Source organism: Mirounga leonina, unplaced genomic scaffold, assembly GCF_011800145.1.
Source record: "Mirounga leonina isolate KUSES-001 unplaced genomic scaffold, KU_Mleo_1.0 Mir_151, whole genome shotgun sequence".
NCBI lineage: Eukaryota > Metazoa > Chordata > Mammalia > Carnivora > Phocidae > Mirounga > Mirounga leonina.
In genome coordinates, this window is record NW_023270377.1 from 53,502,175 (window position 1) to 53,527,407 (window position 25,233).

The window sequence follows — 25,233 nt, forward strand, 5'->3', positions numbered from 1 at the left end:
AAATAAAAGGAAAAAATGGAGAGGTTCTAAGGAAGCGATGCATGTAAGTAAACAAGAGAAGTTTGTGTAGATTAGAATAGAAATGTGGTATGGTGAGCGCTGTGAATTGTGTAAGACTGATGAATCACAGACCTGTACCCCTGAAACAAATAATTCATTATATGTTAATTTAAAAAAATCATAAAAAAAAAAAGAATAGGAATGTAGAGCTTGGTGAAATCTCAGATCACCACTAAGAGAGTCCAATGTATAGTCTAAGAGGAAATACGAAAATGTGACTCATGAAACCATTTCAGGAAGTGCTCCAACCAATGCCCAAAATGCTCACTGATTGGGAGAAAAAACTTCAGGGAAAGCGTAATCTATTAAATAAGAATATATTAAGAAATGCATGAATCCTAACAGAATATTCATGTGATGAGAAGGCCAGGGAATTTGGAAATTTATGGACGTCTCAGATCATGCTTTCTTCATGAATTCTGATGATCATACTATATTTACTTCACAGAACCGGGGGGGAAAGTAAGGAAATACTGTCATCAAAGCTTACCAATCTATATTTAAATCTAAAGACAGTTATGACAAAAACTATCTTAGTTCACTATCATCGGCTCACTGATGCTCACCACTAATTCACCATGGAAGGCGACTGGGGTTCCGCACGTGTAAAATGTGGCTCCTTCACAGAGGCGGCAGAGGATTAAGCAAGCTAACGCATGTAAAGTGTTCAGAACAGACCCAGCACACGGGAAACGCTTGAGTGTTGTGATGCTGCTGGGCTCCCCTGGGTCCCTTCTCCCAGGCCAGCCTTCCTGCTGCTCACCTGGTGCCCCCCCTTCCGCTAGGCTCCCCCAGTTAGGCCCTGTCTAACTCCTAACTCCGAGGGCTTCAGCCTACCCTTTGTTAGGGAGATGGCTAAGTCTCTCTCCGATGCTGACCTCTTTTCCAGATTGCATTTCCAACTGTCCGCTGGATGTTTCCATTGGAATGTATCACGGGCACCTGAAACTCAATGGGTCTAAAAATCGAGCCCCTTACATTCTACCCTTGCCCCTTTGTCTACCCTTGCCTCTTCTGGTCTTCAGCTTTTATTAGTGACACCATTCTCTACCCTTAAACCAAGCTAGAAAACTGCAGTTTCTCTCAGCCGCTTCCCTTGCAACCTTCCCATGTAGCTCACCCCAAGTCCGCTCACGTCCATTTCCCGCGTTCCCTTTCCCTGACATCGCTCTTGGGTCAACTCGGCCTTCTCTGGCCTCGGTTATGTGCTCTGCCTCCTGACGCCTCTACTTCCTACCACTCTCCCTGACAGGAACCTTCGCTGCCATCAGAGTCCTCCTCTTTCTTAAAGCATGAATTTGACCGTGTTATTTCTGATTCTCAGTTATTCTCTAAGACTTGGGGGAAAGGGGTCTATGGACCTACAGGTGAGCATCAGAGCACCTGGGAACCCTCTGACACTGGATATAAAAATCTGTGAATCCTTGATCAAAACGAAAGTCACCGTCTGAGAGGACAATGTTAACTCCTCCGCAGGGTACAACCTGCAGCCTTACACTGCATCTTAGTCACTCTGCGTGGCTTCCACCCTGTTTCAGATACCCTGGACACCGTATTTTCCTCCAAACATGCACATTGAATGCCATCTTCCCTCTGAGCTTTTGCATGTGCTGTTCCCTCTTCCTGTGGTGCTCTTTTCTGCCTGCTGAACACCTGAACATCCTTGAAGTCCCGGCTCAGGTCTCAAATGTCACCACCGGGAAGCCTCGCCCAAATGTCCAACTATGTATGCGTGGGCAACAAAAGAGACGCTGAATAGATTTCTGGTGTCTGTATATCATAACATTGGTCCGAAATTTCTTTTCTTTTTTTAAAGATTTTATTTATTTATTTGACAGAGAGAAGGAGAGAGCACAAGCAGGGGGAGTGGCAGGCAGAGGGAGAAGGAGAAGCAGGCTCCCGATGCAGTGCTCGATCCCAGGACCCTGGGATCATGATCTGAGCCAAAGGCAGACACTTAACCAACTGAACCACCCAGGCGCCCCTGGTCTGAAATTTCTTAAATCAAAGCTTTCTGCTATACAAAATAAATAGCCTTAAATGTTTAGACACACATCATGTTTACTTAAGTCTAGAGACATTCTTACTGGTGTCCTTGGATTTTAATGAAATCAAAAGTAAAGATCCAGGACCCCAAGTGCTTACGTTCAAATCCTGGTTTAGGGGGTGCCTGGGTGGCTCAGTTGGTTAAGCGACTGCCTTTGGCTCAGGTCATGATCCTGGAGTCCCAGGATTGAGTCCCACATGGGGCTCCCTGCTCAGCGGGGGGTCTGCTTCTCCCTCTGACCCTCTTCCCTCTTGTGCTGTCTCTCATTCTCTCTCTCAAATAAATAAATAAAATCTTTAAAAAAAAAAAAACAAAAAACAAATCCTGGCTTAGCCAGTAACCAGTAATGAGACCTTGGGCCAATCACATAGCTTCTCAATTTCATAATCTATAAAGATGGAGATAGTAACAATACCTACTATTTAGGATCATTCTGAAAATTAAATAAGTTTATATGTATAGCAATTAAAGCTATGTAAGTGCTTGCTAGTATTATAATTATTTACTGAGATCAATGGCCAGGACTAGAGGTTCTGAGAGATAATCACAGAGTAAAACTAATTGACCTTGCCATATAAGCCTCAAGCTTTAGTCAACAGAGTTAATTAGCCAGAGAACACTAACAAAGATAGCCCTTTTCACTAATGTTTTTATCAATTGAAAAATGTTTCAAACCTATCTGATAAAATTCAGATTTTTTTCCTGTTAGCCTCCAATAGCTACAAATACCAGCTCAGAATATTTCCAAGGCACACCACAGGTAGACCAAAATAATTCCTTTCAATAGAAAATAGACCAGCGCTGCTCCTTTATGCGTGGCAAATCAATGAGCCACCTCACTGCTTACAAAGTGCCCAATATGAAGGGAAAATGCTAAGTAGGAAATTGGGAGGAAAGATAAAGGAGCTTAATGACTCATATTTCAAACAAACCAGCTTGTTTGCCAGAGAAATGGGGTATTAGGCATTTTAACACCACCCACCTGGCCAAAAAAAAAAAAAAAAGAAAGAAAGAAAGCTATGAAATGTAGATCCTATCATCATTGAACCTAAGGAGGAATCAAAATAAGGGCATGCTGCAGTGATGCAGCTGACTTCCACCTCAGTGATAGATTATGTGATATATTTAGCACTGCCTCTGTGGAGAATTTCCAGCCTAAAAAATCCATTTTGACCCATACCACTTGAACTGTGTAACAATATTTTTGTATTTTCCCACAAATTGCCAAAAGGAATACTTGACTTTCTACTAATAATCATACTTAATAATCAGACAGTAAAGTAACACACTTGTGTTAGAATTTGAAATGAAGAAAAGAGAGAATAAACCCCAATTCCATATCCTAGCGTTCAAGGTCCCCGTGACCCAACTCCAACTAACTTTCCAACTTTATCTTCCACAACAGGCTTCTTGAGATCTTCAACCAAACAGAACTCCTAGCAATTCCCCCAGACGTACAGACTCTTCACCCACTGTGTGTGTTTTCTCTAACTAAAACGGTCTTCCCCTTACACCTCGAAGATCTCAATCCCGTCCTTCCTTTACACCCTGTATGGGTGACAGGGAGCTGTTTCCTAGAAGGAATTCTCCAGGTTCTTAACTTTCACAATCCTTGCTCAGTACCTCATGGACTTTCCTCAGCCCATCTTGATCAGAGTTCTTGAGACACATGTCTTTTCTTCCCCAAACTGGATGCTCTTTGAGGGCAATGCCCACATTTGCCTCATCCTCAGAAGCCCGACCCCACCACGGGCACACCTCTACATGGCAGGTCCTCATACCTTCTTCTAAAGTGCTCGAAAGCTCGCTGTGACTGGTTATTGAAACCAAATGGACAGGAACAGACCAACGTTGAAGGAAGAAAGGCTTCAGTTTAAAAGATATGCAGCAAGGCTTGTTTTCTCATGAAGTTGAGAGATGAGAATTTGAATGCTACTCCTAGGGCGAAGAAACCGCCATTACATTTACCATCCAGTGCCTCACCAGCGACAACTAACAGTGGTGCATTAAAAGCTTCCCTTCTACTCATGTAGATGTGTAGGGCGTATTAGACATGATGACTGAAATGATCATTATATACACAGGTCTTGAGAGCTCTTTAACCAAAGGCCAGAGGCGACCAGTATTTTGAGTCTGTAGCAGAGGAAACACAGGATCAGCCATCTTATGATAATGTACTTTCATTATCATAAGATAATGATAACCAGTCACAGCGAGCTTTCGAACACTTTAGAAGAAGGTGTGAGGACCTGCCATGTAGAGGTGTGCTTTCAGGTTAGAGAAATCATAACATGGCTGATCCTGTGTTTCCTCTGCTACAGACTCAAAATACTGGTCGCCTCCGGGCTTTGGTTAAAGAGCTCTCAAGACCTGTGTATATAACGATCATTTCAGTCATCATGTCTAATACGCCCTACACTCTAAATATGCAAGGACCAAAATGCAAAAATCAGAGAATCTGATACATAACAGAACTCCCAAATGCCAAGAGAAGGAAACAGTAACCAAAGAACCCCAAAACCCCGGTAGTCTGATACTGCCTGGGCAGAGGGTCACAAGCCCTAACAGGCCACTTGGATGGCATTCATTCAAACGTTTATTGGATCACAAGGGAGAGGCTGACTTCACTCTGGGGTGATGCCGCAGGGCTGTGCCGATCCATATGTTCTCGCCAGACCACTGGACAGCTGCCTACTGTCTGCAGTCCTGCGTTCACAGAGGACATTGCTCTGCCTACTCAGTCTACAACGGTTACATAAATGAGTTCTCATATGCACTCTTAGACCTAAGTAATTTTCCGAAGCCCCCAGTCCTGCAAGAATACATGACCTACAAGCCCTAACCCCACATGAAAGAACACTCTCACTGGGATGGCCTGACTCAAGAGTCGTGCTAATGGGAAATTTCTGTTGGGGGCTCTACCTGATATGGCTTTTATATCAATGACATTTGGAACATTCGGTCTCTAATATCACGTTGCTGGCGTCTCTTGGATTACTGGAATGGCAACTGGATCCCTGGGGCAGATAGCAGGAGACTCTAACTGTTTCATCCTACTTGCCTTTAAAATGACTATTACAGGGGCGCCTGGGCGGCTCAGTTATTAAGCATCTGCCTTTGGCTCGGGTTGTGATCCCGGGGTCCTGGGATCGAGCCCCACACTGGGCTCCCTGCTCAGCGGGAAGCCTGCTTCTCCCTCTCCCACTCCCCCTGCTTGTGTTCCCTCTCTCACTATCTCTCACTGTCAACTAAATAAATAAAATCTTAAAAAAAAAAAAAGGCTATTACATATATTCTTTTAAAGTACAAATATACCTACCACATGCAAATGGAGGTCAGAATAAGGTTAAAAATTTAGGTTAACAAATTAGGTAAACATTGTCAGTGATATCGTTATAAATTACACATTGGTTTAAATGATAAAATAGACTCTAAATAAATAAAATATTTGCATAATCTGTATATATGACTTAACTGAATAACCCTGGCCTAATTTATCCCCTATGCTACTCTGATGGAATTATTTCAAGCTGCCCCATTTCTTAGGCCTTTTACCATATCAATTCATCTAGGTTTCTATTTGGTTTCCACAGTAACATACTTGTTTGCTCATGAGACCACAAAAAAAATCTGACAACTAAATCAGGTCTATTAGCATTCTTATGACTAAAGTTTCCTGTATTTAGATAGACAGTATTGTCAACAAAATCAGAATACAATTTAAAATGTTGAGACAGGGAACAATGCCATCCATTACAATTCAAAACTGTTCTTCCGGAAATCTAATTTGATGCCATAGACTGATTAAAAAAAAAAATGGATGGGGATAGCAGGGTGAAGTATTACCATAGAACAGCAACTTCCTTGAAATTGAGTGCTTCCTTTAGGCACAAGTGGAAGAGTGTGGTATTAAGGAAAGAGTGGGGTCAAACAGGCTTAGTTCAAATCCCCGTGGTGATGTTTTCTAGCTATGAAACTGGGCAGGTTATTCGGCTTTTCTGATCCTCAATTTCTTCATCTGAAAAGTGGGGATCTGGGATCTAATAAAACCTAGTTCAAGTTGCTTGGGAGATTACAGGTAATACATGCTCAGGACCTAGTACTGCACGTACCACCTGGCAGACACTCAACTGGTAATTGCATGGAAGGGTAAAGCTCTCAAATTTTTGGATTTCAGAATTATCCTTTAGTTCTCATGGCATACACCATAGTTCATGCAAAAATACAGAGATGTTATTGAATAGTATGTTTGGCTGCTAATTTACAGACCTTCTGATACATATCAACTAATACTAGGTTAAAATTTTTCTTTTCAAAAACTGAGATCCTTGGATTATTCTAATACCTCTATATGTCAAACTTTCTTCAGACTACAAGTTTGCAAACCATCCCAGGGAGAAATGACACATAAAAATCAGCAAAATGTTCATTTCAAATACCCAACTTTTATGAGGTTCATAGAAATAAAGACTATGCACTTAAAAGTTTAAAGTACCCTGACAGACAGCTGTTGTGCAGTGAGTGGCTAAGAACCCAGTCTCTGGAAGCATCTAGATTCAAATCCTGCTCTCCTACTCTCTAGCTGTAGGACTTTGGCTGAGTTATGTCTTCTCTCTGTTCCTTGGTTTCCTTATCTGTGAAATGGGGCTCTAAGAGTACCCATTGCACAGGGTTGTAATGACGAGGAAAGAAAAATGCCTGAGATGTAGCAGGTACCCAATGTTAGCTTTCTTAAATTAATTAATTTATTTTAAAGATTTTATTTATTTATTTATTTATTTGACAGAGAAAGAGAGCGCACAAGCAGGGGGCGTGGAAGAGGGAGAAGCAGGTTCCCCGCTGAGCAGGGAGCCCAATGTGGAGTTCCTTGATCCCAGGACCCTGGGATCACGACCCCAGCCGAAGGCAGACACTTAACCGACTGAGCCACCCAGGCATTCCTCAATGTTAGCTTTTAAAGCAGCTTTGCCCAACAGTCACACTGCACGTATTCGAGACTCAAATTATCCCTGGTCATGCCTCGTGGTTCTTCCTATTCCTTGATAAGAGAACCAAACGGAAGAATTTCTTGGAAAGCATTTATTGCCTACTTCCTGTCCTGCTTGTTACAGACCTGACCTGAGCCCATCCTCAAATGTGCTGCAAGGCTCTATCATAGGCTCCCCTTGTCATGGGGTAGTCCACACAGCAGTCCCACTCAGTCACCAACCCGTCCTGGACCAGAGACTATGTTATTGTGGGCCTTGCCCGACCACCTTTAATTTTATTCAGCAGCAACAGTAGGACAAGACTTCTTGGCACAGAGCAGACTCAGTTAGAATTGTAGAACGAAAGACATCATGAAACTGGCAAGTGATAAAGCTGAGAGCCTTGATATCTGCAAAGGTCAGAATTCAATAATTGGTTGCCACTACACCCTGCTGTCATATTCATCTTCCTTCCTAAACTAGGGACCTATCTCAGGATCCACTCAAACACTGGCTGAATGCCTGCCTACGTTGTGCTCTGGCCCTGAGAGTTTAGAGTCCGGAAGTATGAGCAATACTAACACTGAGAAAAATGCATTCCCTCCCTCACTCCCTTGGATTGTAATGACCAGGGTCTTTACATGTTCCGAATGAACTTTACTGAAACGTATAAAAACAATTTAGAATCTGTATTCAAATTCTTCTACATTGCTGGGGGGAATGTAAGTTGGGATGAGCACTTTGGAAAAATGTTTGACAATATCTGCTAAAGGCAGTAATACCCTGTGACCCACCAATTCCACTCCTGGATAGATCTCAAGAGGAGTGAGTGCTTACATCCATCAAAAGACAAATCTGAACATGTTCACAGCAGCTGTATTCCTACTAGCACCAAACTTGAAATAAGCCAAGTGCCCATTAAGAATAATACACAGAAATGAGCAAGAATGAACCACTGATGCTTTCAACAGCACACAACGACGTGGGCAAATCTCAACACAAAGGGAACCATTGTATAATTCCATGGGTATGAAGTTCAAAGACTGGCAGAATTAAAGTGCAGGGACAGCAGTCAGAATGGCAGCTACTACTGGGTGGTACGGACTGAAAGAGGTGTGACAGAACCTTCCAGTGTGCTAGAAATGTTCTCGATCTTCATCTGGGGGTGGCTTTATGCATAGATACAGATAGGGAGAATTAATTGAACCTACACTTAAGATTTTCTATACTTTATTGTACATAAGTTACACCTTTTAAACAAACAAGCAAAAAACACCATCCTTACTTTAAAAAGTTCAGTGTTCCCTCGCCTTGATTAATTAATGAACGCCAACCGCTATACTAACCATCGCAAGCATGCCCTTTGTGGTCCTCGCTGTTACGGACTTTGGATGCTAATGGAGAAAAATCACTTCATTGGTAGCACTCTTCATTTGGCAATAAATCACATACCACCTTCTGACATCTCATTTGTACTTTTTTTCGATTACTTGACGATTTTATATTTTGCTTAAATTTATATCTGGTCTAACTTAAAATGTAAATTCCTTGGTTGATTTAAGTCCTTCTATGCCTTTAAGTGCCAGTCACAGTCTTATACACTGCATGTGTTTACTAATTTCTTGTTTATTCATCTATCACCACCATAGTACTTCTTTCGGCCTTGCGTTTCCTGGCCAATGTTCTTTTCTTCGGATTTTCACTTTTTTCTGCCTCCTAGGAAGCCTATAAGTCTGTCAAACACTTCAGAGAGTACACAGTCTATGTTTATATAAGCTCTATCTACTAGTAGAGTGTAGGATGTGGCTCATGCTATTCTAAGTTTTCTTTCTTTCATAAACCCTTTCAGCCAATAGTAGAATGAAATTCATTCTATATGATTCATCCTATTATAGAATCCTATAATAAGAATGTGGAAGAGGTCAAGTGGGCAAAGTACAGATATAATCGATAGACTTGCGTCATCCAGGAGAAAATGATAAGCCTTGCTTGGATAGCTTTCAATGCACTGGCCAAAAAAAGAAAATAATAGCCAAGCCTCTCTAGCTTCCTCTTCCCACAGTGCTCACGGTCCTGCTGAAGCCATACATATCCATACACCCAGAAAATACCCCTGAGAATGATGTGTAGGATGCCATGCTACTCATCTCCCGAGCATGGTTTTTTAAATATGACTTTTCTAAGGGTCATTAATTTAAAAGTTCCAGAAAAAGCATGAGCCCTACAACTGAATGTACTTAACAACAGTTACCACTGATCTGACAGAAAGAGCAAGAACCGGGGATGAATTAAGTTTCATAATTTTCTTTTCTGTGGTGTTGTTACTGATAGCAGGCCTCCCGTGATTCCCGAAGCTACCTGTTCTCGCCTGAAGTCACAAGGCTGCAGGTTGCATCTGGAAGTCCCAGCCTCTCTCCATGTATTCAAGCTTCCTGTTTACTTTCCTGCTGACCTGCAGCATCCCAGCCACTGAGCACCAGCTAGCCTCACAAGAGCTACGCCCACTTCAGAGACGGAGCAAGTTGATCCACCACAAGCCCTGTGCCTTCGTGATGGAGCATGCTGACATAACAGAATCAGTTTCTGTTTGGTTCTCTCCCTGGTATTCAAAGGGAGAAGGCCAAATGCTGCAGAGCTTTACTCTTCTGTTCTCCTCTGAGACACCTGCTCACTGTAAATCATGAGGTATTATCCTAGGGACAATCATCAGAAGTCATGCTCCAGGGATACCTGGGTGGCTCAGTCGGTTAAGCATCTGTCTTCAGATCAGGTCATGATCCCAGGGTCCCGGGATCGAGTCCCACATCGGGCTCCTTGCTCTGCGGGAAGCCTGTTTCTCCCTCTGCCTGCCGCTCCCCCTGCTTGTTCTCTTTCTCTCTCTCTTTCTCTCTCTACCCGCCCCCCTCATTCTCTCTGGCAAATGAATAAGTAAAATTTAAAAAGAAAGAAGTCATGCTCCACGTTATGACAGGTCAGTGTGACATGCTAAAAATACGTCCCCACATAATTCATATGTTGACGCTCTAACCCTCAACATGGCTGTATGTGGATATGATCTAGGGCCGTTAGGGAGGTGATACAGGTTAAAGGAGGTCAGAAGGGTGAGCCCTAATCAGATAGGACTGGCGTTTTATAAGAAGAGGAAGAGACAGTAGAGATCAATCTCTCTCTCATCCCCCCTCCCACACCAGCTCACAGAGAAACCGTGTGAGGACACAGTAAGAAGACAGCCGTCCATGAGCCAGAAAGAGTCCTCGCTAGAAACCGGCCCCCATGGCACCCTGATCTTGAACTTGTAGCCTCCGAACTGTGAGAAAATAAGCATCTGTTGTTGAAGGCTCCTAGTGCGTGGCCAGCTTCTGTTAACAGCAGCTCCCGCTGACTAATACAGTCAGTGAAGGGCTGCAGGGGTAGCGGCGTCCCATAAAAATCAGAGAACACGTATGTGCAGGCCACTGGGTGCAATGCGGCCGCTGAATCGGCTCGGCACAAAGAAGCACTTCACAGAAGGACTGAGGATTAGGCTTGAGACCAGAATTCCAAACAGGCAGCCCCGCAGACCTGCGTGTGAGTTGTCCTGGCCCCACCAACCCCATGTCATCCTTCCTTTCAATTCTTGAAGCACTTGCTGCTTCCTCGGCATGGAAAACGCTTCCTTCCCTTTCTTCATCATCTAGTTGAGCCCAGTTCGGCCCAAAGGTCAGTGCCCAGGGAACGTTCTCTGATGCCGCAGGCGGGGCCCTCTCTCTGTCAGGGTCTCACGGCACCACATTCTTGCCCCAGCATTTGAAGCAAGTTGGCAAAGAGAGAGTTCTGTGATCTCTTTTTAGGCGCGTGTTTTAACCGCCAGTCTGTAAACTTCCCACAGCTACACGGTGCTCAAATATCTGCAGCACAAAGTGGGGAAAGAAGTAAAAAAGGAAGGGAAAAGAAGTGATGAAAAGGGCAGGGGAGGGAAGGGGAGCAGGGGACAAAGAAAGTGAAAGAGAAAGGTTGAAGGACCCGGTACACTGACTTTGTCCGTTCCGGCTGCTGGACCGAAATAACCACGGGCTGGGGGGCTTAGACAAGGTGGGCCCAGTCCAGCTTCTCACCCACTGTGCCTCCATTCACCTGGATCTCCATGAGGTGGGACTTCTTCTGGCACAGAGGAAGCAGACGCATCTGGGTGTGGGCGATGAACCGGATCACCTGGCATACTTCTTCATGCTGTTGAAGTCCTTCTCCAGCTGCTTTTTGCCATCATCATCCTGCCACTTCTTGCAGTATTTGGTGAAGGCCTTCTTAGACTTATGCCAGTTCTTACAGAAGCGCCTTTTGCATTCATCACTGATGTTCTCGGCAAAGATGGTCTTAAAGGTGCGGAGGCCTCGAGGGGTTTCCATGTAGCCCACCATGCCCACAACCACCATGGGTGGTGTCTCCACAATGGTCACAGCCTCCACAACTTCCTTCTTGTTCACCTTGGACCCTGGCCTGTCCACCTCCCGCACGATGTGAGTCATGCCAGCCTTGTAGCCCAGGAAGGCTGTGAGGGGCACAGGCTTAGAAGAGTCATCCTTCCGGAAGCTCTTGACCTTCCCACGGTGCCGGCTGCTGCGCTTCCGAGGCAAGAAGCCCAGGGACACATGCCTGGGAGCAGAGAATTTCCGGTGAGACATTCCGCCGCCAAATATTGCCGGTAGAGATGAGTAGAGCTTCTACGAACATTCCTGTACAGGTTTTTGGGTGGACGTAAGTTTTCAACTCCTTTGGGTAAATACCAAAGAGTGACTACAGATCATATAGTAAAGTATGTTTAGCTTTGTAAAAAACTGCCAATCTTTCTTCCAAAGCAGCCAATGCTATTTTGCGTTCCCAACAGCAACAAATGTTGCTCCACATCCTCACCAGCATTTGGTATTATCAGTGTTCTGGAATTTTGTCTATTCTAATAGGAGTGCAGTCATACCTCATTGTTGTTTCAACCTGCATTCCCCTGATGACATATGATGTAGAGCATCTCTTCAGATGCTTATTTGCCATCTATATCTCTTTTCTGGTGAGGTATCTGTTAAGGTCTTTGGCCCATTTTTTGATCTGGTTGTTTGTTTTCTTATTGTTTGGTTTTAAGAATTCTTTGTATATTTTGGATAATAGTCCTTTATCAGATACGTCTTTTACAAACATTTTCTCCTAGTTTGTGGCTTGTCTTCTCATTTTCTTGGCATTATCTTTCACAGAGTAGAAGTGTTTTTTTTGTTTTTTTTTTTTTAAGATTTTATTTATTTGACAGAGAGAGACACAGCGAGAGAGGGAACACAAGCAGGGGGAGTGGGAGAGGGAGAAGCAGGCTTCCCGCAGAGCAGAGAGCCCGATGTGGGGCTCGATCCCAGGACCCTGGGACCATGACCTGAGCCGAAGGCAGACGCTTAACGACTGAGCCACCCAGGCGCCCCCACAGAGTAGAAGTTTTTAATTTTAATTAAGGCCAGCCTCTTCCATCTTTAATCCATTGGATCCCACAGGCTTAGAGAGGGAGGCTATTAAGCTATTTTTTGTTGAAATATCAAAAGGAGGGGGCGCTTGGGTGGCTCAGCTGATTAAGCCTCCGACTCTTGATTTGGGCTCAGGTCATGATCTCAGGGTCGTGGAATCAGGCTTCTTGTGGAGCTCCTGATTAGCGGGGTGTCTGCTTGAGATTCTCTCTCTCCCTCTCCCTCTGCCCCCCACCCGCTGCTTGCATGCACTCTCTCTCTCTCTAAATAAATAAATCTTTAAAAAATATATATCAAAAGGAAACTTGTCCTTACAACATTGCATTTCACTGATGTCTTTTTCAAAATATTAACATTTCCTCTTTAAAAATGAGTATTAAGTTTAAAATAAACATAAACGACACTTCATTTATGTATCTTGACTCATGAAATGCTTCCCTTGGAGACAGATTCTGAATAATAATAATGAAATAGAGTTGCTAACATGTTGTTACCAACCTTAAAAGCTGGTATATTTGAGGCGTCTAGGTGGCTCAGTCAGTTAAGCATCTGCCTTTGGCTCAGGTAATGATCCCAGGGTCCTGGGATCGAGTCCTACACTGGGCTCTCTGCTCAGTGAGGAGTCTGCTTCTCCCTCTCCCTCTGCCCCTCTCTTCCTCTGCCCCTCCCCCCCAAACTCATGCTCTCTCTCTCTCAAATAAATACATAAAATCTTATTTTTTTTAATTAATTTATTTTTTTAAAGATTTTATGTACTTATTTGACAGAGAGAGACACAGCGAGAGAGGGAACACAAGCAGGGAGAGTGCAAGAGGGAGAAGCAGGCTTCCTGCTGAGCAGGGAGCCCGATGCAGGGCTCGATCCCAGGACTCTGGGATCATGACCTGAGCTGAAGGCAGACACTTAACGACTGAACCACCCAGGTGCCCCCATAAAAACTTTTTAAAAAAAGCTGGCATATTTGTATTTTTCCCCATCAAAAACAATTCCCTTTTGCAACCAGCATTAGAGAAAATTTAATACTAAAACAATTGAGAATATTTAACACATTTACTTCATTTATTGTAGATATTCAATGTGAAAATGGACATACTTTTGAGACTGGCATTTTAAACCTTTATAAGCAGTTTTTCTAGCAAAGCATAAAAATTTACATCTGTATTTAATACTGAATTTCCCTTTGGAGTCAGTAAAATATTCATGTTTGCATCTCTAATTATGACAATAACATGCATTGTGTAATGTTTTGCCTTAGATATTGAATGTGTACATGAACACATATGCCTTCCAGACTAACCAGGGGACACTGAAGCCTGGGCCTCTTTCCTCCACCCTGTAGAATACAAAATAGTGGTCAAAACGTCTTACACACTGCCTCTCAAATAACAACAACGTTCAAGTTAAGACCGGTAGGGGAAATCTGACAAAAATGATGCAGAGAGCTTTCTTGACTATGAAGGAAAACCAGAACCACCATGGGTATGAGGGGCTTGTTGGCAGTTAATTCTGCCTTGTTTTCACACACCAAATATCTCATTTCTAAAGATAAAAGCCCTTTTCTAAGAAAAAGTTCAAAGTGAGAAAACAGTCGAAGGAGGGTCAACCGAAGCTGAAATTCGCTCAATACAAAGTTTTCCATTTGAACTGCCATAATGTGTTTTCTGTTCTCCTCACTTCACATAAATCACTTCACATCAAGGTGTCCAGCCATTTCCTGTCCGGCTGAAGCCAGTGACTAAGATTTGAGCTTCACCTTCTTGATCCTTTTCTCTACTCAGACATGTTCAAATGTAGCTTTTGTGAAAGGGCAAAGAAGTAGGTAGAAAACCAGATTATATATTTCAAGATCCCTTTGCAGTTTCGTTTTCTGTGATTTTTATAATTATTTCCTTAGCCTCTTCTCCATTATTGTACAGTCCTTGGTTATTCACTCCGCACTTTTCCAACCAATCATCATTTGTTAGTAATCTTTAATTCGAATTGGAAGTATCAGCCCGAACTCATGAAGCAATTTGCTTAATTTTCTAACTTTATGTCCTGAAAGGACCGAGAAATAATGACTAGCCAGCAGCAATCACCACCCCTAGTGTTCAGATTGTGTCTTTTTTTTTTTTTTTAAGATTTTATTTATTTATTTGACAGAGAGAGAGATAGCTAGAGCAGGAACACAAGCAGGGGGAGTGGGAGAGGGAGAGGCAGGCTTCCTGCTGAGCAGGGAGCCCGATGTGGGACTCGATCCCGGGACCCCAGGATCATGACCTGAGCCAAAGGCAGACGCTTAACGACTGAGCCACCCAGGCGCCCCAGATTGTGTCTTGAAATACTATTTCTGTCAAAAGGAACTGGAGCTCCATGGAGAAATGGCTGAATCGAGGCCTGGGAATAAAAAGTACAATGAGCCTGGAACATCTTGTCTACCAAAGACATTCTAAATAAATAAGTAGAAAGATAAATAAGTAGATGATTAATACATGTACGCACATATACATACTATATACACAATTCAGAAGCCACTTAGAAGAGGCCCCCCGAGCCAAGAACTGGGTAATTTGATCATCAAACAGAATAATGATTGCAAATGGATTCAGACATATCAAATGTGTTTAAATCCATAAATTCATTCAAAAAGTTATTGGTCACTTTTAGACGAAGCCAGTTAACCAACTCATTTTGAAACTGGTAAATAAAGAGGAAGAATCAGCATTTATCTTGCTTTTCTAATACAAGCTTGCTCCTCGGGATAAGTGAGAACTTGATACAGAAGAGTTTCTCTTTACGGAAGCTTTCCAGCTAATAAATGAAGAAAAATGTTAGATTTAGAAGATCACCATGCGGCACCTCCTAATGAGTGAACGAGATCTCAGCAACGGTCCTTGATGCTATGATCACGGGAACCAGCCCCACCCTCCAGAGGTTTCACAGGGTAACAAATTTTCCACTGTTGACTCAAACTTAACACAAACAGCAAATGGAATAAAGTCAAAGTTAATCTGACCTTTCAGACTCTCTTCTTTTCAACCAGTTAAAGAAACTACAAGTAATTCAGCTACGTCAGTATATATAAGTATATATACTTATATATACTGACAAAGGAGCCAGAGGCTCCTATAAATTAGTTCATCCTTGGGTTCACCGCTCTACTTATGAGCCTTTCCTTAGATAAACTCTTACACATATATCCCCTAATAGTGACAAGTAAGGGTAATTCTGCTTTTACTTCTTTGGTCTGTGTTGTCCTTCTGTAACCTAAAATAGAGATAATTGAGTTAAAGAATTCAAAGAAAATTCCCTACAGAAGAAAACCACCTTTGGATCTAATTCTACTGTTGAGTTCTCACTGATTTCTTTTAAATGAAATGAAATGAAATGCAAGTTCTGGGTACAGTAATTTAACCACTATTTTGATCACTCCTCTTCTACTTAATTAGCAAAACTAAACCATTAAGTAATCCCATTAAAAATAACAAGACAGGTAAATGGCTTTCTGAATCTTACAATTATCAGTACTTGACCTTAAAAAATCAGCACAAGCTCAAATGGAATTTGATCAAGAGGCCTCCAGAAACATATAGGCAGACACACTAGGGGAAATTAGTAGGAAAGGGACCTGAGGCATGGGGAAGCATTCACATAAGCAAATGACTTGGCTAGCTACAGGCAAATTATTTCATGGAGCCCCAGCTCCTGCACCACCAACCTTCCAAACAGAATCTGCTCTCACTGGAGGAAATGATGTATCCTTCATACGTCAAGAAAACAGTTCATCTCCCTATATGAACTTAAGCAACAATAAAATGAGGCCAGGACCTGGGTTTTTCTCGTGGTATCATTCAGGAAATCATCTTTCTAAAGCTATGAGATAGGAATACAGCACCAGGGGCACCTGGGTGGCTCAGTCGTTAAGCGTCTGCCTTCGGCTCAGGTCATGATCCCAGGGTCCTGGGATCGAGCCCCACACCGGGCTCCCTGCTCGGCGGGAAGCTTGCTTCTCCCTCTCCCACTCCCCCTGCTTGTGTTCCCTCTCTCGCTGTGTCTCTGTCAAATAAATAAAATGTTAAAAAAAAAAAAAAAGAGTTGACGTGTGCAGAAGTCCTTATAGTCCAGGGCCTGTTTCCCTGTAGCAGCTCCGTATTGCTGGAGAAGGAGAAAAGTGCCCCAGCTCCTTTCAGGACTCTTTAGTCTTTTGGGCGCGGCACAAATCGAGTGAGGGAAGGAGGCAGGAAAATCCCCTGGATCCCTGCAGGATTAATTTATTCAAAAGAAATAACAGAAAAATACTCAACATGCAAAAGTCTTGTGAAGAAAATGAAGGAAAACCACAGAACATGCCAAAGACCGAGGCCGACCGCCCTTCAGAAGATATACCACAGGAGGCGGAAGGATATCAGTCCTCAACCTTCCGAAGAAGGTGTAAGCCAGGAGGCAGAAGGAAATCTTAGAGGAGGGCTGACCCAGCCTGGCAAGGGGTTTAAAGAGGACACTCCTGTGAGGCATTTGGACCCTGAAGAAATGATAAGAGGAGCAGATGAGTTGGAAAGGCTGAGGGAAGAGATAAGAAGAGTAAGAAACAAGTTTGTGATGATGCATTGGAAGCAAAGACATTCACGCAGCCGTCCTTATCCTGTGTGCTTTAGGCCTTGAATTCTTTTTTTGTCTGATATTAAAATCTGGCCCCTGCTTTCTTTCTGTTAGCGTTTTCTGATGTATCTTTGACCTTCGGTTTACTTTACTCATCTGGTGGAATTTTGTTTTAGGTAGCTTCCTTGTTATCAGCATCTCCCTGGATTTTGTATTTTGACCCATCCTCCAGGTCTGTTTTTCAATTGGAAAGTTTCACACATTTGCATGATAATATATTCATTACATATTGTGAAGTAAAACATAACAGGTTACAAAGCGATATATTTAGTATCAGCTCACATATGTAGGATTAAATCCCAAATTCGTGTGTGCGTGTGTGCGTGTGTGTGTATACATACAAACATATATCAGAAACGTAACTGCTTATTTCTGTGTGGCATGAGCTTTTTTTCTTTTTGCTTATATGTATTTTTTCATGAACACATGTCACACACACAAAAAGAATTAAAGTTTCATAAGTAAGAGTTAAATAATTTGCAACCAGCTTCTAAGGGCAATGGGTGCACCTAAACTCTTGATGGAAGAACTATTAAAAAAATGTAAACCTCAAGTTACCCCTGGATCTCTTAGCCAGAGGAATAAAACTAGCAATTATTACAAAAAAAAAAAAAAAAAAGGAATACAGCACCAGTCTGAATACAGTACCTAACTCTGGGTCAAAATACTAGAGCTTAACCGGATGATGCTTAATGAAAGAAGCCTGATGCAAGAGTATGTACTGAATGATTCCACTCCTTCGAATATCTTTGAAGACCTGGTTTAGGCAAATATGCTGCTTTCATGTCCGTTCTCCAGCCTGGCCTTCCTGCTCTGCCTGAAGTGACCTGCTGCACTCCTCCTCAGGCAGCCTCAAACATCATGTCCGTTTTTTTCCACGCAACTTCCTCAAAAAGTGTTGGCTAACCCTGCCAACTGCTGGGTTTCAGGATGGCCCAAGAAACACCAACTGAGCTGCTGTTTATGAAATTACTAAACAAAACCATGACCGAAACTGCCCACTTCTTATTCCTTTGTCATGGTAGAACACATTATACAACACCATAACCAAAGTACTGGTCATGTCAAGAAAAATCAAGGCTTCAAGCTAAAACTCCCATTCTAGCTATCACCCTGTTCATAAAACCTTTACCATTAAACTTAGGTTCTGAGTTTATATTTCCCCCAGTTTATATGGCCTCCAGTATGGTGCAAATAAAATATAGAACTGTCTAGTTAAGTCTGAATATCAAATAAACAAGGAATCTTTTAGTATAAGTATGTCTCAAATACTGCATTCTATACTAAACTTTTATACTAAAAAAAAAAATTCCATGTTTATCTAAAGTCCAAATTTAATTTGGTGTCCTATTTTTATTTACTAAACATGGCAACTCGCAGCCCCACCTCCACTATGATGATGGATAAAATCAACATGCCCATAAAGAACACACTAACTGTTATATCCACTTTTGATTCGCTGGCTCTGAATTTATCCTTTTAGAATATACAGCATGTAGATGATATAGCAAACTATGAGAATAAGCAGGATGACATTACTGGGATAACCTCCCTTTCCCCAACTGTGAAACGGAAAGGGTTGGACTAGATCTAAAATTCCATTAAACTACTGAATTCTTAACAAATCTTTACCCACATCAAAGTTAATCATCAATGTCTGAAAACTCATGTCTCCTGGAAGAAGTTTCTTCACCAGAGCACAAAACAAAAAACAAAACCAACCAACTCAATTTGTCATCCACTTCTACTTGTCTTCCAAAAGCATTTCCTGAAACTCAACAGTAACAGTAACAACTTCTCTTGTACAGTGGCTTGAGTGTTCGCCAATATCTGCCACCTTCTATAGATTCTGTCCACAGTCCACTCTCTCAGAAATGTTCAGGGTTGCAGAAACTAATGGTCTAGTCACACCAGGGGCCATTATCACATGTGGTGATCCCTAATGTACTGCTTACCAAGAGGTCAAATTATTTTAGCAGAAGATCCAAAACTATTCTAAGACGGAATTGTGCCATGATCTCATCACGCCAGGAAGGAAGGAATAGCAGACGTCTAATTCATGCTGACCCAAGACAGTCTAGAAGTATTAACATTAATTATAAAGAATGGGATAGGATTTATGCCCTTCTGCATATCTAAATTTGGTTCTATTCAAATGGCCTCAAGAACCAATGTTGTTATCTGTGACATAGAGGGCATCTAACTCAGTCCTATTTGCTTAACAAAAACCATTGACCATATGAGAACAAAAGTCTGCCATTTTTTTGTTTCATCCAAATCATCTTCCCTGTTTACAATGCTTTGGTTTGGGCAATTATGTTAATTACACTGGCACCCTGTGGCCCGTGAGCCAAATCTTGCCCTCTGCTTATTTTGTTATAAAAGTTTTACTGGACCACAGCCATGCCCATGTATTCCTGTGCTGTCTATGGCTGTTTGCACACACAACAGCAGAGTTGAGTAGTTAGTGACAGACCATATGGCTCAGGAACCCCCAAATATTTACAACCTGGCCTTTTACAGAGTTTGCCAATCTCTGCTAATCCCTTGCACTCTTCAAGGGCCCAGGGGGCGGTTTTGGTGTAGTAGCTCATGAGGCCAAGTGGAGTTCCAATAGAACACCACTCTTCAGCCTCAGATATTCTTAAGAATCCAAAGGAGAAACACACAAGCGTGGGGATATGAGAAAGCACATTACTTTCTGCTCGGAGTCCGGCATTTCAAAAGGTGGGAACTACATCATGGCAAGCACGTGCACAGGATGCTTGCTGCCGCCGTAACTTGTAGTTCGAGGAAGAAAATGCAGGAGAGCAGGGATATGGAAACTGGCTCCACTTGGTGCCAGCGCCTAGGAAAGGTATTGTCACTGTTACAGGAATTTAGAATTTAAATCAACACAGTTGTTCTGTGACTTCACTGCTTTAGGCAGGAAGGGTGCGTGATCAGAAAGAACAAGTGCCTTCAAAACCAAAATGACTCTGAGCCTTAAAAGAGCCCCACGTAGGTGCCTTGGAGGACAGATGGCCAGAATGACATATTATGGGCTCTGCGAGGCTCTTGCTGAATTCCGCCTCCTCTGCAGTAATCAAGCATGAAGGGCCCCTTATAATCGCTTTCTGCTCCAAGGAAAGCCCTTGTAAGCAGAAATGGCACACTCACAGTTAATGAAATTTTATGCCATCGAAAATTAAACGCAGATATTCCTCTAGTTGAGAGGGTCAGGAAGGAGAGAAAAAAAAAAACTCATAGTAACTGTCGCTAAGTTTAACTTCACAATATTGACAGAGTAGATGACTTACCAAATAAAAACTTTAAGAACTGGGACTAATTCAATCCTTCAAACCCTCTTAGGGATCACAATGGGCTCTCCCACCGGGACAAAAGCGAGCCGTGGTCCTTTCTTCCCTCCTTTGAGTCTTATTCTTCCATTATGTGGCATCTTTCACTCCCTGAGCCCACCACTCCCTTGTTTGCCTAAAGGTGGGTCCCATGCTTGCAGTCCTTTGGCTCCTGCCAGACAAACAGAGAAAATCAACTACACACCCACACCCCTGGACAGGGGAAAGAGACATCCCAGCTCATTTCACTTCCAGGTGAAGCCAGAACTCAATGTGTTCATGCCTTTTTTATTCAAATATTTGGTGGACATCTACTATGTGCCAAGGATTGTGCTTAGGGTTAAGGTTCAAGGGTAAAAACAGACACAGACACAACCTTCTCATGGCATTGACAGGTGAGGGGAGCAGAAAGGGCAGTTATCAGATAAATAATCCCATAGAGTCTAAGGTTATATTATAAATGAGTCCGAATCTAAGATGAGGAGTCTATACACTGTTCAGTGCTGTGAGGGTGAACGGCTGGCGTCTGAGAACAGAAAGAGGAATCCTCATTCAGGATCTGAGGAGGCTTCTGCTCTGCACAAGTGACATTTAAAATGAAACCGGAAGCAGGAGCAGGAGTTGTTCAGGTGAAGAACAGAGCTGAGGAGCATTTCAGGCAGAAGGCAGAGGAGGTGCCAGCGCCCTGAGGAAGAGGAAGTGTGGCCTCATCAAGGGAAGTGAGAGTGAGGCTGGAACGAGAATGGAAGGCTGTGACCAGGGCAGTGAAGGATTAGATTTGAATACATAAAGACCACTCTGTGTGTGAGGACTCGTCCTGAGGGGCAGGGACAGAAGCAGGGTCAGGAGTTGTGGAGGAAGGATGACCGCATGACCTGGTTGGGGGGCGGTGCACAGTAGGTGTGCAAAACAGTGGCATGATTCAAGACATATTTGGAAAATAGGATCAACAGGAGATATTGATAAATGAGGGAGAAAAAGGTACCAAGGATGTCTCCCAATTTCCTGGCATGAGCTCCTGGGTAGATAGCTCACCATTTACCAAGACAAGAAATACTTTGGGAAGACACTATAGGGTGAAGCATCAAGAATTCCATTTTGCGGGGCGCCTGGGTAGCTCAGTCGTTAAGCGTCTGCCTTTGGCTCAGGTCATGTTTCCAGGGTCCTGGGATCGAGCCCCGCGTCGGGCTTTCTGCTCAGCAGGAAACCTGCTTCTCCCTCTCCCACTCCCCCTGTTTGTGTTCCTGCTTTCACTAACTCTCTCTCTGTCAAATAAATAAATAAAATCTTAAAAAAAAAAAAAAAGAATTCCATTTTGCAAACCACACAGCTTATCTGTAAAGAGCACAGGAAGAGGGGCGCCTGGGTGGCTCAGTCATTAAGCGTCTGCCTTCGGCTCAGGTCATGATCCCAGGGTCCTGGGATCGAGCCCCGCATCAGGCTCCCTGCTTGGCAGGGAGTCTGCTTCTCCCTCTCCCACTCCTCCTTTTGTGTTCCCTCTCTCACTGTGTCTCTCTCGGTCAAATAAATAAAATCTTAAAAAAAAAAAAAAGAGCACAGGAAGATTTACTAGCTTCTGTGTAACCTTCTATGGTCTGTTTTCATCATCTGTAAAATGGGAAATATGGTAAACCTATGTGGCTATGACAGAAAGAGCATATGCATTTAAAACACATGGCATGATTCCCGGTACACAGTAATCTCAAAAAAAAATTGTTAGTGGCTATGATTATTTTTTCACACTTGAAGTTTGAAATGTCTGTTGGTGACCTCAGGCAAGATGTCCAGCAGGCAGTTAGATAACTTGGCTCTGCAGCTCAGAACTCTCTCCTGCTGGGAGAGTCCGGCTATGAGATTATGAATCAAACACCTTGTTACAGATTTTATAATAGCAGCTGGAGATTTACTTGTAAATTGACTAAAAGGTCAGTGTCTGGGTATGAATGGCATATAGATGGCACCCAAAGCTATAGAAAATAGAATAATTTGATGCAAAAGCGAACTCTAGGGAGAAAAACTGAGGGGCGAAGGAATGAGCCTATAGGGAGTTACTTAAACACAAAACAAAGATGAAAAGTTGAAGGAAAGCAAATAGATATAAAAGGAGTCTGTACATTTTATTCTATTTCTCCAAGCAGAAAAATGGCAATCTTAAAAAAGAGAGTCAGTTACTCCTTACATATTGAAGTGTACACAAAGATATATTTGTAAAAATATTCACTGTAATCCCATAATAGCAAAAATGACCTCAAGCAACCTAAATCAATAATAGCAGACTGATTAGGTAAAGTATGGCACATCTATGTAAAGGAACAAATGTATAGCAATAAAAATCATGCCATAGATGATTTACTGGAAAAAATGTTCACATTTCACTGGTACACCAAAAAAGTAGGTTACAAACTAGGATGCATAATATACAATAGGAAAAAAACCCAGAAAACAAAAAACACCAGAAGAGCAAACAATACCAGAAAATCAATAATAGTTGATTCTAGATAATGAGATTTCAGATTATTTTCTTTCCTTGTATTTTTTTTCAAAATATCAGCATGAGTAGATGTTAATTGTATAGACAGAAAATGAAACAAAGCAGAGAACTCTCATCTCTCCCTCTAAAATATCTGACACTCTTAGTCCTCAAATCCCCAAACCAAAATGCTCAAGACAAATAATAAGACTGAACACTTGATACAAATGTCTCCATCACAGTAAAAGGAACCTGACACTGTTGTATGCATGGAGAGTGATATTTACTGATCCTTCCGTAATGAAATAGAACCACTCTCCACCAGCGGCTGTGCTTTTCTAACCTTAAAACAACCAATGTTAAGGTTACAAATTGGATTACATTCTTCTTGATCTTCAACAATATGCATCAAGAGAAAATCACAGAAAAAATTCCATTTCATTATAAAAAGATAAAGCCACACAAACTTTCAGTCTGTACATACTTATGTAGTACCATCACACCCACACAACCAAACCTGAAATTTCTTTTCTTTTTAAGGGAAGAATCATGTATTTGAAAAAAAAAAAAAAAAGGATTTTATTTATGTATTTGGGTGTGGGGGAGGAGCAGAGAGACAGGGACAAGTAGACTCCACACTGAGCATGGAGCCCAATATGGGGCTCAATCTCATGACCTGAGCCGAAATCAAGAGTCAGACACTGGGGGCACCTGGGTGGCTCAGTCATTAAACATCTGCCTTTGGCTCGGGTCATGATCCCAGGGTCCTGGGATCGAGCCCCGCATCGGGCTCCCTGCTCCGCGGGAAGCCTGCTTCTCCCTCTCCCACTCCCTCTGCTTGTGTTCCCTCTCTCGCTGTCTCTCTCTCTCTGTCAAAATAAATAAATAAAATCTTTAAAAAAAAAAAAAAAGAGTCAGACACTGAACTGACTGCACCACCCAGGTACCCCCAAACCTGAAATTTCTTTAAAAGGAAACATCAAACATTTTCAGAACACCTTTACTTCCCTGCAGTATTTTTAAAAATTTTCAAGAAAATTTAGGGACGCCTGGGTGGCTCAGTTGGTTAAGCATCTGCCTTCAGCTCAGGTCATGATCCCAGGGTCCTGGGATAGAGCCCTTCGTCGGGCTCCCTGCTCAGCGGGGAGTCTGCTTCTCTCTCTCCCTCTGCCTGCCACTTCCCCTGCTTATATGCGCCCTCTCTCTCTCTCTCTGACAAATAAAGAAATAAATAAAATCTTTAAAGAAAAAAAGAAAATTTACATTGCCCCTCTGCTAAACCATAAATAAGCTTCATAAAAGCAGATTAGACTTTCTCTGATATAAGCAAAAGAAGAAATTTTCCTCATATCCCGGTTTTTGGTGTCTGTGCCATCTTGGCCAAATTCCTTAGCTTTTCTGAGTCTTGGGTTTCTCACCTAAAAGCAGGAGAAATGTAACTTTCCCCATGGGAGCTTTCCACTTTGGAGGACCACGGCGGCTGCATGGGTCCAAATCTCTCTACACATCCTTCCCAAAAGACGACAAAATCTACAAGATGGCAAATATCTTCACAGGCCCCAAGGCATTTGTCACGATTAGGGGCACAGAATACCGCAAACTTCAAATTACCCGTCAGTGTCGGAAGAAACGAATTTCTAGAAGAGCTGCTTCTGCTGCTACACACCAGTGAGTGTGAAGAGAGGCACGTGTGCAAGGAGAACAGGGGCACGGAGGGGACTCCAAATCACCCCCGAAGAGGGAAAGTCATGCGCCAAGTGTCCACGGAGCACATATGGCCTGAGGCCCGATAGCTCTCAGCCCCAGCTCCACGGAGCGGAAGGGCTTGAAGGCGAGAGAGAAGTGTTGCTTCTGGAGAGAAGGAAAGCGAGGGAGCGGTGCTGCAGCACAGAAGGAAGAGAGAGAAAGTAAGGTGCCTACGACACACCAGAGCCTCGCCATCCACCACCACCAGCACACATTAGAGAAACGGCACCTGACAGATGTGAGCTCCTGAGCCAGCAAGAGCACCGCTGAAATGCTTGGGAAGCGAGAAACATCAGAACCCTACCAAAGAGCTGCTGAAAACTCTCCCCGCCCAAAGCAGGAGGAACCTGAAACGACACTCCAAACTGACTTAAATATCCTCACAGAAGCATTTGGAGAACTGAAAAAACACCTAGAATCAGAAATACAAAAATTAAACCAGAAATGGATGAGGACAAGAAAAGGAAGAAACGTAATGAGAGGTGACTGA

The 25,233-nt window shown here is 42.8% G+C and overlaps 1 protein-coding gene and 1 pseudogene across 2 annotated transcripts in view; one reads left to right on the top strand and one right to left on the bottom strand.

Annotated features, from left to right (window-relative positions):
- Positions 1-25,233, bottom strand: part of OSBPL6 (oxysterol binding protein like 6) — a 198,327-nt gene that overhangs the window by 115,007 nt on the left and 58,087 nt on the right. The gene's annotated exons all lie outside the window — the stretch shown is intronic.
- Positions 16,718-17,360, top strand: LOC118012281 (annotated as a pseudogene).